Raw genomic sequence first — 13,475 nt, forward strand, 5'->3', positions numbered from 1 at the left:
CATAATGTTGGTGTCCTTGCCAGGGCAATCACGCAAGAGAAAGAAATAAAAGGCATCCAAATTGGGAATGAAGAAGTTAAAGTGTCACTCTTTGCAGATGACATGATGCTATATATAGAAAACCCTAAAGACTCCACCAAAACGCTATTAGAAACAAACAATGAATACAGTAAAGTTGCTGGTGACAAAATCAACGTACAAAAGTCCATCGCTTTCCTATATACCAACAATAAAATCTCAGAAAAAGAAATACAAAAAACAATTCTTTTTGCAATTGCAGCAAAAAACAATAAAATACCTAGGAATAAACTTAACCAAGGATGTGAAGGATTTTATACTGAAAACTATAAGACTTTTTTTGAAAGAAATTGAAGAAGACACAAAGAAATATAAAGACATTCCGTGCTCATGGATTGGAGGAACCAACATAGTTAAAATGGCCATATTGCCCAAAGCCATTACAGATTTAATGCAATCCTCATCAAAATCCCAAAGTCATTTTTTAAAGAAATAGAACAAAAAATCATCAGATTTGTTTGGAACCACAAAAGACCCCGAATAGCCAAAGTAATATTAAAAAAAAAGAACAATGCTGGAGGTATCATACTCCCTGATTTTTGGTTGTACTACAGGGCTACAATAATCAAAACAGCTTGGTATTGGCGGAAAAACAGACACATAGACCAGTGGAATAGAATTGAGAACCCAGAAATAAAATCACATAAATATGGACCGGTAATTTTTGACAAAGAAGCTAAAAACATACAATGGAGGAAAGACAGCCTCTTCAATAAATGGTGCTGTCAGAATTGGGTAGCTACGTGCAAAAGAATAATACTGGACTGCTATCTGTCACCATGTACCAAAATTAATTCAAAATGGATCAAAGACCTAAGCATAAGACCTGACACAATAAACTGCATAGAAGAAAACATAGGTACTAAACTTATGGACCTCGGGTTGTAAGAGAATTTTATGAATTTGACTCCAAAAGCAATGGAAGTAAAAACTAAAATAAACGAATGGGATTATATGAAACTGAAAAGCTTCTGCACAGCAAAAGAAACTATTGACAAAATAATGAGGCAACCAACTGAATGGGAGAAGATTTTTGCAAACAGTGCCTCTGATAAGGGACTAATATCCAAACTATACAAGGAACTCATGAAACTCAACAACAAAAAAACAAACAACCCAATTGAAAAATGGACAGAGGACCTGAAGAGACATTTCTCCAAAGAGGATATACAAATGGCAAATAGACATATGAAAAAATGCTCAATATCACTGATCATCAGAGAAATGCAAATGAAAACCACAATGAGATATCATATCACCCCACTCAGAATGGCTTTCATTAACAATACAAATAGTAACAAGTGTTGGAGAGGCTGTGGAGAAAAAGGAACTCTCATACACTGTTAGTGGGAATGCAGACTGGTGCAGCCGCTATGGAAGGCAGTGTGGAGGTTCCTCAAGAAATTACGAACAGAATTACCATATGACCCAGCAATGGCTCTCCTGGTTATCTACCCAAAAAATCTGAAAACATTTCTCTATAGAGACACGTGTACTCCAAGGTTCATTGCAGCTTTGTTTACGGTTGCCAAGACATGGAAACAACCAAAATGTCCTTCGATTGATGAATGGATAAAGAAGTTGTGGTATATATACACAATGGAATACTATTTGGCATTAAGGAAAGATGATATAGGAGCATTTGTGACAACATGGATGGATCTTGAGAGTATAATGCTAAGTGAAATAAGTCAGACAGAAAAAGCAGACAACCCTATGATTTCACTGATATGTGGTATATAAACCAAAAACAACAAAAGAAGAAGACAAACAAATGAGAAAGAAAAACTCATAGACACAGACAATAATTTAGTGGTTACCAGAGAGAGGGTAAGGTGGTGGGTGATGAGGGTAAGGGGGATCAAATATATGGTGATGGAAGGAGAACTGACTCTCGGTGGTGAACACACAATGGGATTTATAGATGATGCAATACAGAATTGTACACCGGAATTCTATTTAAATTTACTAACAATTGTCACCCCAATAAATTTAATTTAAAAAAGTATGTTGTTTAATCTCCATGTATTTGTGTTTTGTCCTGCTTTGTTTTTGCACTTGATGTCCAATTTCAAAACCTTGTCATCAGAGAATATGCTTGGTATGATTTCAATTTTCTTAAATTTCCTGAGGTTGCTTTTATGTCCCAATATATGGTCTATCCTTAAGAATGTTCCTTATACACTCGAAAAAAATGTATAGTCTGATGTTTTAGTATGAAGTGCCTTATATATGTCAATTATGTCCATTTCATCTAATGTATCATTTAGGGCTACTATTTCATTATTTATTTTCTGTTTGGATGATCTATCCATAGCTGTCAATGGTGTATTTAAGTCCCCTAGCACAATTGTGTTTTGGTCAATTTCTCCCTATAGTTCTGTTAGTAGTTGCTTCGTACATTTTGGTGCTCCCTGATTGGGGGCATCAATATTGATGACTGTTATGCCTTCTTGTTGTATAGTCCCCTTTACCATTATCAAGTGTCCATCTTTGTCTCTTGTTACCTTTTTCACCCCGAAGTCTGTTTTATCTGATATCATTATGGCTACACCTGATTTCCTCTGGGTACCATTTACTTGTAGTGTCAATTTTCACCCTTTCACTTTGAGTCTATGCGTGTCTTTGTAGCTGAGATGTTTCTCTTGGAGACAGCATATGGTTGGGTTTTGTTTTTGATGCAAACTGCTACCCTGTGCCTTTTTATTGGTGAGTTCAGTCCATTTACATTTAGGGTGATTATTGATATGTGAGGATTTCCTGTCATTCTATCTTTAGTGTTCTGGTAAGGGTGTTCCTCCATTGTTTCTTTGCCTTTTTGTCTATTATTTCTGTGTGGTGGTATTCTATGATGTTTCCCTCTGTTTCTTCTTTTATTACGGTATATATTTCAGTTTTGGATTTTTTTTGAGGTGTTACCCTTAAGTTTATGTAAAAGAAAGTTTGATATTTAGAGTATTCCATTTTCTCCAGCACGCTTACTTTCTCCATTCCCATATTCCGGTTCAGGCCTTACTCTTTCTTTCTTTTCTATTTCTTTTCTATTTCTTTTTCTTTCTTCTTTCTTACTTTTCTTCTCATGAAAGTAATACATGCACATTGCAGAAATTTTCAAAAATACATTCAAAATTAGTCAATTAAATTTGCTAAATATAAATAATATAAGCATTGTGGAATAGTTCTTTCTAGAGCATATGTTTTCATAATAAAATTCCAATCATGTTATGTTCATTATCTTGATTGTAGTGATGGTTTTACAGTCATATACATATGTCAGAGCTTATCAAATTGCACACTTTAATACATGCAGTTTATTGTACCTCAATTAGACCTCAAGTAAGCTGTTTTCAAAAAGTAAACAATGTAAGAAGATATGTACATTATTTAGAAATATAATTAAAGAAATATAAATTGAGTATTTGAATCTCTGTAATTTTTTGTTGTTGTTGTTGTTTTAAGCCTTTGGCAGATGATACATTGACAAAGAGTGAAAAGAGTGAGGGAATGACTGCTGTAAATGGAATGTAGGATTGAATTCCTTATATTTCCTTTATGGGCTGAAACTCTCATTCCTTGGGAAGGTTCTCTTTTTCTGTTTGTATGGGAAAAGCACAATCTAACAGACATATGAACTAAAGTGATCAGAGCCATGTATGTGAGAATAAAAAAAAAATTCAACCAAACTATAATTTTGTATTTAGATTTTTTTCACATAAACACTCTGCTATGCTAATTAAAATTATCTAACACATGGAATATTTGAGATATCACAGATATTAAAACCATCAATTGTAATTTATGTACCTGAATACTCAATAGGTGAATGGTTTATTTCTAACTTTTGATAACCATAAAAATATATATGATTAATATTCCTGTGCATAAATTGTTTTGTGCTTCGAAATGGTCCCTTGGGATATGTTCCTAGAAGTGGAATAGCTGAGTAGAAGACAACCAGCAGTCTAAAGGCTATTTTCACATTATGTTCAATTGTTTTCCTGATAAGATAGTCCAGTTCATTCTCTCATCAGCTGTGGATAAAAATGATCACCTCACTGTACCGTCAACATCTTTGTACATTTTTCAAACCTCTTGTTATATTATAGGTGAGAAGTTATGCTGTTGTTTGAGTTTGTATTTTGGATTACTAGGGAAGACAGATACGTTTTAGATATAATTTGGGGGGATGAGTACATCTTTCTTTTCTGTAATTTTGTTGGCCCAGTTTTCTATGGAGACATTAGTGCTGTGGTTGCTGATTGGTTATATATATAAAGTATATGAAGAGTTTGTCTGTCCTATTACAACAGAATTTATTCAACATATCTCACTTGCTTGTATTTTTATGGAATTTTCCATATACTTATAAAAGTATTAGCATGTTTGCTTGATCATTTTTCCTTTGTGTTTTCTTCCAATGGTTATAGGCTGAGAAATATTTTCGTCAACTCATGATCAGGTCTAATACTACCTATTTTATCTTCTAGGGTTTTTGTGGTTATATTTTAAACTTTAAATCCATCTGACATTTATTTTGCTGTACAATATAAGAATGTGATATGATATGTTTTCCAAATAATTTTCTCAGTACTTTTGTTGAGTATGTCATCCCTTCCCGTTAATCTGTGATATTTACTTCAGTATATATTATGTTCTTAATATAAGAACATATATTAAGTTCCTCCATATGCTAGAATCTGTTTGAGGGCTATCTGTTCTCTTATGTTGATCAATCAATGTTTCTTGTCATAATGTTTCTGTAGTTTTGTAATATGTTTGATATCTAGTAAAGCAACTCATTTTAACTGTCTACATTTTCACATTTCATAACATTATTCATCAGAGCATTCTTCACAAAGAACTTCCTAAAACATTCCAAGAAAAATCTTTCGCTAGGATTTTAAAAATTAACCCCAATTCATAAGAGGGGTCAGGGAGAGAAGAAAGGAAGATATTACTGGAGTCCTGAGCCATGGAATAAGTGAAGAGGGCTGTAGAGTTTCCTGCCTTCTCAAAATGGCCCAGAAACTTCCTCCACACAAAGCTGATCAAAACACAATGAAAGTCAAGCCAGAGGAGAAGCTCCAAGCGAGCCACTATTGAAGACATTGGGGTCCCTGGAAGAGGTGGAGACTGGCACAGGTCCTGTCTTGAAATCTAATTATGGTGAGAACGTGCTGATCTCTCTTCTGAGTAGGGGAAAGGAGCAGCAGAGGAAGCAGCAGGGCCGGCCATGGTACAGTTTGTATGCCCCATGGTCTGTTTAGCATTAATGCCTGAATTTCACGTGGGTCACATGAACTGCTTCAAAGGCAGCCAAGCTTGTGCAAGTTTGCAGATTCCCCCACCCCAAGGGGGGCTGAGTTAGCAGTGGGAGGCTGGTGGTTGATCAGGGCTGGAGTGGAGTGGGGAATTGAAAGAGATCAAAGAATTAGATGGTAAACATCTCTTTACCCCTTGTAAGAGTTGGTGTTTAGACCTCATCACACAGTGGGCACCCGACACCTGTCAGAGAAGCAGCAAAGACTAAGAGGAGATTGCAAGGGAACTCAGTTCATTCATTTGGTCTTTTTGCTAATCCCTCCTCCTTTCCTCTGCAACACAACAGAGTGTCAAGAAGAGCAAAAGACAGAGAAGGGACATCCCAGAGGAGCCAGCCACACACCACATTCCCTCCAAGCTCCTTGAGCCACAAACCTGACAGGCCCTGGGGAAACAGAAAATCTCTGAAGGGTAAATGAAATGAACAGATTTTTAATATCCAAACATGAAGTTGAGAAATCATGCCAAAATGTACTCAAGTGGTCTGTGACCCAGCAGGGGAGTCACTTTTCATATGGCAAAGTTGTGGGAGCTATAGCTGAGAATGGAAAAAAAAAGAAAACCATTTTTTCTTTGTATCCCACAGAGATGAGACAGTTCAATAAAACACTTATATATGAATAAGCAAAGAGGAGAAAATAAAAATCATCTGTTACCTGACAAGGAAGGTATAACTAATATTAATTGATGTTTGCCAGAGAATTTGATGTGAATTTCTTTTCAAAAATGCAATTACAATGTATTCACTGTTTTTTAACCTAACTTTTATTCGCATGAATGCATTCTGAACATTTGTGCTTTTTCTAAAAAGTGTATAACACAATTTCTAATAGCTTAGAATATTTTATCCTATGAGTTGTTGATAATTTACTCAAGCAATGCCATATTCTTTTATATCTGAAGTTGTATCCAATTTTTTACCATTATGTATAATCTTGCAATGAACATCTTAAGAACTAAATTTTTGTACCTCTCCTTAATTATTTCCTTAGGGTAAATCCTACTACTGGAGTTGCTTTATCAAAGGGTATATACATTTCAAAGCTTTTTCTGTACTCTTATGCTGCCAATTCCTCTTAAATCTACACACCCACTAATAGCCAATGAGAGTCTGTTTTTCTGCATTTTAGCGCACATTGGTATATTCCTTCTTTGGGGTTTCCTAATATCTATTTGTGGTGCAGTATTTTTAAATGCATTTTTTGAATACTAATGATAGCTGACATTTTTTCGTGGGTTTATCGGCTATGAAAATATCAGTGCTGTTCATGGCCTGTTTCTGTCGTTTGCTCATTTTTCTCCTAATGTACAACTTTTCTTATTGTATTATAAAAGCTATTTATGTGTCTGTCATAAATTGAAAATATTCTTCTCAGTTCTTTATTGTTTATGATCTTTTTTTTTACATTTTTAATTAAATTTATTGGGGTGACAATTGTTAGTAAATTTACATAGATTTCAGGTGTACAATTCTGTATTACATCGTCTATAAATCCCATTGTGTGTTCACCACCCAGAGTCAGTTCTCCTTCCATCACCATATATTTGATCCCCTTTACCCTCATCACCCATCCCCCACCCCCTTACCCTCTGGTAACCACTAAATTATTGTCTGTGTCTATGAGTTTTTGTTTCTCATTTGTTTGTCTTGTTCTTTTTGGTTTATATACCACATATCAGTGAAATCATAGGGTTCTCTGCTTTTTCTGTCTGACTTATTTCACTTAGCATTATACTCTCAAGATCCATCGCAAACAGTTCCTATGATCTTATTTTTTATGCCAAAGTTTAAACTTCTTAGATTTGACCATATAAATTATTTTATGATTTATGACAGAAGTCAACAAACTTTTGCAAAAGGCCAGAGAATAAACATTTTAAGCTTTACCAGCCAAATGGTTTCTGTTGCAGCTCTGTGGAGTAAAAGCAGCCATAGAGGCTATGTCAATGAATGTGCATGTCATCGTTCTAAATTTGGCCTGGAGTGGTCAGTAATTTCTCCACCTCTAGCTTAAGCTATGGGTTTCATGTCTTGAAAGGGTTCTCCATCACAAGGATATATTATTTTCTATCTTCTATTCTTAATTTCATGGGTCCATTTATTTTTTATTTTTTATTTTTCGCTATCAGGTCTTTCTATTTTTATGTTTTCAGTTACAATTGACATACAATATATTAGTTTCATGAGCACAACAAAGTGATCAGACACTTATATAACTTACAAATTACAAAGTGATCACCCTGATAAATATATGTGGAATCTAAAAAACAAAATAAATGAACAAACAAAAGAGAAACAAATTCATGGCTACACTTTTTAAAATTTCTATCCTTAATATATTTATAACTAATTTTGTTAATTTATTTTTTTGTCAAATGAGTTAACCATCTGGTCTAAAATAATTTATTAAATAATCTATATTTTCCCAACTGAGTTGATTTGCAAATTTTTCTAAATTAAAAAACATGGGGGGAAAAAATGGCGGCATGAGGTGAGCCTCTGTAACGCTCCCCTGGAATTTACAACGAATCGGACAATAACTCCACAAAGGACTCCTTGCACAGCAGACAGGCAAGACGAAGGGGCCGACTACTGAATTCACCTGCAGGTGGGTGAATCGCGCGAGCGGGGGAGGAGGGAGAGGAGAAGTGCGGAGAGGGAGCCCCGCGGGCGCAGGACACAGACCTAGCTCAGTGCTCGGAGCCCGCTGCTCCCGGAACTACCGCCCTTGCGGGAGAGGGAAGGACTCGAACTGCTAGGGCTCCGCTTACGGCACACAGGGCTGAGGGGGTAGCATACAAAACCGCTGAACCCAACGCTAGCTCACGGCAGACCTCGGAGCAAAGACTGAGGGAAGAGGGCTGAAATCGGTGGTTTAAGCCCTCACTGCCTAGCGGAGAACGGAAGACTTAGGCACTGAGACTAGCCGCCTCTCCCTACCCTCCCAGAGCTCCCCCCGCCCCCACCTGCCCGGTACTAGAAGCGATAAAGTAGCAGTGTCGGATCAAAGGACAGAATATTTGCTGCTCTGAGAACTGTGGACCGCAGACACAGATTCGCAGCTCAACTAGTTCCGGCAAAGGGGAGGGAGCTGTGGAAGCAGGACTGGCTGTGGTGGTGGTCGCCGCCATTGCTCTGGGCCACCTCTCACAACTCACCCCGCCCCTGGCCCCACCTATCTGGGCGGATCCCTGCAGGAGTAAACAGAACTGCTGAAACAAACGGGCTCTGAATCTGGTGCAGAAAGAGCTTTGGAACTCCAAAAGCTCTTCGCATACCTATCAACCTGTTACAGAAGACACTCCTGTAGATGTCTAGGAAGAGAAATAGTAAATCAGTGATTGCCATGAATAACCAAGGCAACAAGATAGCTCAGAAAGAAAGTGAAAAGTCTCCAGAAAAGGAAGTTAGAGATATGGACCTTTGTGATTTAAATGACAGAGAATTCAAGATCGCAATTCTGAAAAAACTGAGCGAGATGCAAGAAAACACAGAAAGGCAGTTTAATGAACTCAGAAACACAATCAAAGAACACCATGAGCATTTTACAAAAGAGATTGAAATCTTGAAAAAGAACCAAATAGAATTTCTGGAGATTAAGAACTCAATAGAAGAAATTAACAATAAAATATCTACCTTAGGTAGTAGAGTTGACCAGATGGAGGAAAGAATCAGTGACATCGAAGATAGGAACCTGGAATTTACAGAGGGCAGAAGAAAGAGACTTGAGACTTAAAAGAAATGAAAGAACTCTACAAGAACTTTCTGACTCCATCAGAAAGAGCAATATAAGAATAATGGATATACCAGAAGGAGAAGAAAGAGGGAAGGGAACAGAGAATATATTCAAACAAATCGTCGATGAGAACTTCCCAAACTTGTGGACAGAACTGGATCCTCGAATCCAAGAAGCAAATAGAACACCTAATTACCTCAATCCCAACAGGCCTTCACCAAGGCACATTGTATTGAAGCTGTCTAAAATCAATGATAAAGAAAGAATCCTCAAGGCAGCCAGGGAAAAGAAGACGGTAACTTACAAAGGAAAGCCCATTAGATTATCATCAGATTTTTCAGCAGAAACTCTACAAGCTAGGAGGGAATGGAACCAAATATTCAAACTATTGAAAGAGAGAAATCATGAGCCAAGAATAATATATCCAGCAAAGATCTCTTTTAGATATGAAGGAGGAATAAAGACCTTTCCAGACATCCAGAAGCTGAGGGAATTTTCTAACTCACAACCTGCACTACAAGAAATGCTAAAGGAGGCTATTAGACCACCATCAACAGGGACAACTTGTGGCAACCGAAACACAAAAAGGGGGAGCGTAAAGGCCTGAACTAAAATATGGGAATAGAGAAAGTAAGCGTACTGAAGAAACTGGAATACTCTAAATATCAAACTTTCTTTTACATAAACTCAAGGGTAACCACTCAAAAAACATCCAAATCTGAAATATATACTGTAATAAAAGAAGAAACAGAGGGAAACATCATAGAATACCACCACACAGAAATAACAGACAACAACAAAAAGGCAAAGAAACAATGGAGACACAGCCTTACCAGAAAACTAAAGACAGAATGACAGGAAATCCTCACATATCAATAATCACCCTAAATGTAAATGGACTGAACTCACCAATAAAGAGACACAGAGTAGCAGATTGGATCAAAAAACTAAACCCAACCATATGCTGCCTACAAGAGACACATCTCAGCTACAAGGACAAGCATAGACTCAAAGTGAAAGGGTGGAAATTGACACTTCAAGCAAATGGTACCCAGAAAAAATCAGGTGTAGCCATAATGATTTCCGATGAAACAGACTTCAGGGTGAAAAAGATAACAAGAGACAAAGATGGACATTTCATAATGGTAAAGGGGACTATACAACAAGAAGACATAACAGTCATCAATATTTATGCCCCCAATCAGGGAGCACCGAAATATACCAAGCAACTACTAACAGAACTAAAGGGAGAAATTGACCAAAACACAATTATACTAGGAGACTTAAATACATCATTGACAGCTATGGATAGATTATCCAAACAGAAGATAAATAATGAAATCGCAGCCCTAAATGACACATTAGATGAATTGGACATAATTGACATATATAGAGCACTACATCCTAAAACATCAGACTATACATTCTTTTCTAGTGTACATGGAACATTCTCAAGGATAGACCATATATTGGGACACAAAATCAGCCTCAGAAATTTTAAGAAGATTGAAATTATACCAAGCATATTCTCTGATCACAAAGCTTTGAAATTGGATATCAACTGCAAAAAGAAAGCAGGAAAAAACACAAATACATGGAGATTAAACAACATACTTTTAAAGAACGACTGGGTCAAAGAAGAAATTAGAGGAGAGCTCAAAAGATACATAGAAACAAATGACAATGAAAATACATCCTACCAAATTTTGGGGATGCCGCGAAAGCAGTTTTAAGAGGGAAATTTATATCATTACAGGCCTATCTGAAGAAACAAGAAAAATCCCAAATAAATAACCTCATGTTACACCTTAAAAAACTAGAAAAAGAAGAACAAGCGAAACCCAAGGTCAGCAGAAGAAAGGAAATAACAAAAATCAGAGCAGAACTAAATGAAATAGAGAACAAAAAGACAATAGAAAAAATTAATGTGACAAAAAGCTGGTTCTTTGAAAAGATTAACAAAATCGACAAACCCTTGGCTAGACTCACTAAGATAAAAAGAGAGAAGACACTAATTAACAAAATCAGAAATGAAAAAGGGGAAGTTATCACGGACACCACAGAAATACAAAGGATTATCCAAGAATACTATGAAGGACTATTTGCCACCAAATGTAATAACTTAGAAGAAATGGACAAGTTCTTAGAAACATATAGCCTTCCAAGGCTGAATCATGAAGAACTGGAAAATCGTAACAGGCCGATCACCAGTAAGGATATTGAATCAGTCATCAAAAACCTTCCCAAAATCAAAAGTCCTGCAACAGATGGCTTCACCAGTGAATTCTACCAAACCTTCAAAGAGGATCTAATACCAATCCTGCTCAAATTCTTCCAAAAAATTGAAGAAGAGTCAGTACTCCCTAACTCATTTTATGAGGCCAACATTACCCTGATACCAAAACCTGGTAAGGACAACACAAAAAAAGAAAACTACAGACCTATATCTCTGATGAATACAGATGCTAAAATCCTAAACAAAATTCTAGCAAATCGAATACAACAATGCATTAAAAAGATTATTCATCACGACCAAGTGGGGTTCATCGCCGGGGCACAAGGATGGTTCAACATTCGCAAATCCATCAATGTGATACATCACATAAACAAAATAAAGGACAAAAATCATATGATTCTATCAATTGATGCAGAAAAAGCATTTGATAAGATACAACATCCATTTATGATTAAAACACTTACTAAAATTGGTATAGAAGGAAAATACCTCAACATAATAAAGGCCATATACGACAAGCCCTCAGCTAACCTCATAATTAATGGTGAAAAGCTGAAGCCCTTTGATCTACGTTCAGTAACACGACAAGGTTGTCCCCTATCACCTCTGCTTTTCAACATAGTGTTGGAAGTCCTCGCCAGAGCTATCAGGCAAGAGAAAGAAATAAAAGGCATCCAAATTGGGAATGAAGAAGTTAAATTGTCACTCTTTGCAGATGACATGATGCTATACATAGAAAACCCTAAAGACTCCACCAAAAAGCTATTAGAAACAATCAATGAATATAGTAAAGTTGCTGGCTACAAAATCAACGTACAAAAGTCCATCGCTTTCCTATATACCAACAATGAAATCTCAGAAAAAGAGATAGAAAAAACAATTCCTTTTGCAATTGCAGCAAAAAGAATAAAATACCTAGGAATAAACTTAACCAAGGATGTGAAGGATTTATATGCTGAAAACTATAAGACATTTTTGAAAGAAATTGAAGAAGACACAAAGAAATGGAAAGACATTCCATGCTCATGGATTGGAAGAATCAACATAGTTAAAATGGCCATATTACCCAAAGCCATATACAGATTTAATGCAATCCCCATTAAAATCCCAATGGCATTTTTTAAAGAAATAGAACAAAAAATCATCAGATTTGTTTGGAACCACAAAAGACCCCGAATAGCCAAAGCAATATTAAAAAAAAAGAACAATACTGGAGGTATCACACTCCCTGATTTTTCCTTGTACTACAGGGCTACAATAATCAAAACAGCTTGGTATTGGCGGAAAAACAGACACATAGACCAATGGAATAGAATTGAGAACCCAGAAATAAAACCACATAAATATGGACAGATAATTTTTGACAAAGAAGCCAAAAACATACAATGGAGGAAAGACAGCCTCTTCAATAAATGGTGCTGGCAGAATTGGATAGCTACGTGCAAAAGAATGAAACTGGACTGCTATCTGTCACCATGTACCAAAATTAATTCAAAATGTATCAAAGACTTAAGCATAAGACCTGACACAATAAACTGCATTGAAGAAAACATAGGTACTAAACTTATGGACCTTGGGTTCAAAGAGCATTTTATGAATTTGACTCCAAAGGCAATGGAAGTAAAAACTAAAATAAACAAATGGGATTATATGAAACTGAAAAGCTTCTGCACAGCAAAAGAAACTATTGACAAAAGAATGAGGCAACTAACTAAATGGGAGAAGATTTTCGCAAACAGTTCCTCTGATAAGGGGCTAATATCCAAAATATACAAGGAACTCATGAAACTCAACAACAAAAAAACAAACAACCCAATTGAAAAATGGACAGAGGACCTGAAAAGACATTTCTCCAAAGAGGATATACAAATGGCAAATAGACATATGAAAAAATGCTCAACATCGCTAATCATCAGAGAAATGCAAATGAAAACCACAATGAGATATCACCTCACCCCAGTCAGAATGGCTTTCATCAACAAAACAAATAGTAACAAGTGTTGGAGAGGCTGTGGAGAAAAAGGAACTCTCATACACTGTTGGTGGGAATGCAGACTGGTGCAGCCGCTATGGAAGGCAGTGTGGAGGTTCCTCAAGAAATT

The sequence above is a fragment of the Rhinolophus hipposideros genome (assembly GCF_964194185.1).
Source record: "Rhinolophus hipposideros genome assembly, chromosome: X".
NCBI classification, from domain to species: Eukaryota; Metazoa; Chordata; class Mammalia; order Chiroptera; family Rhinolophidae; genus Rhinolophus; species Rhinolophus hipposideros.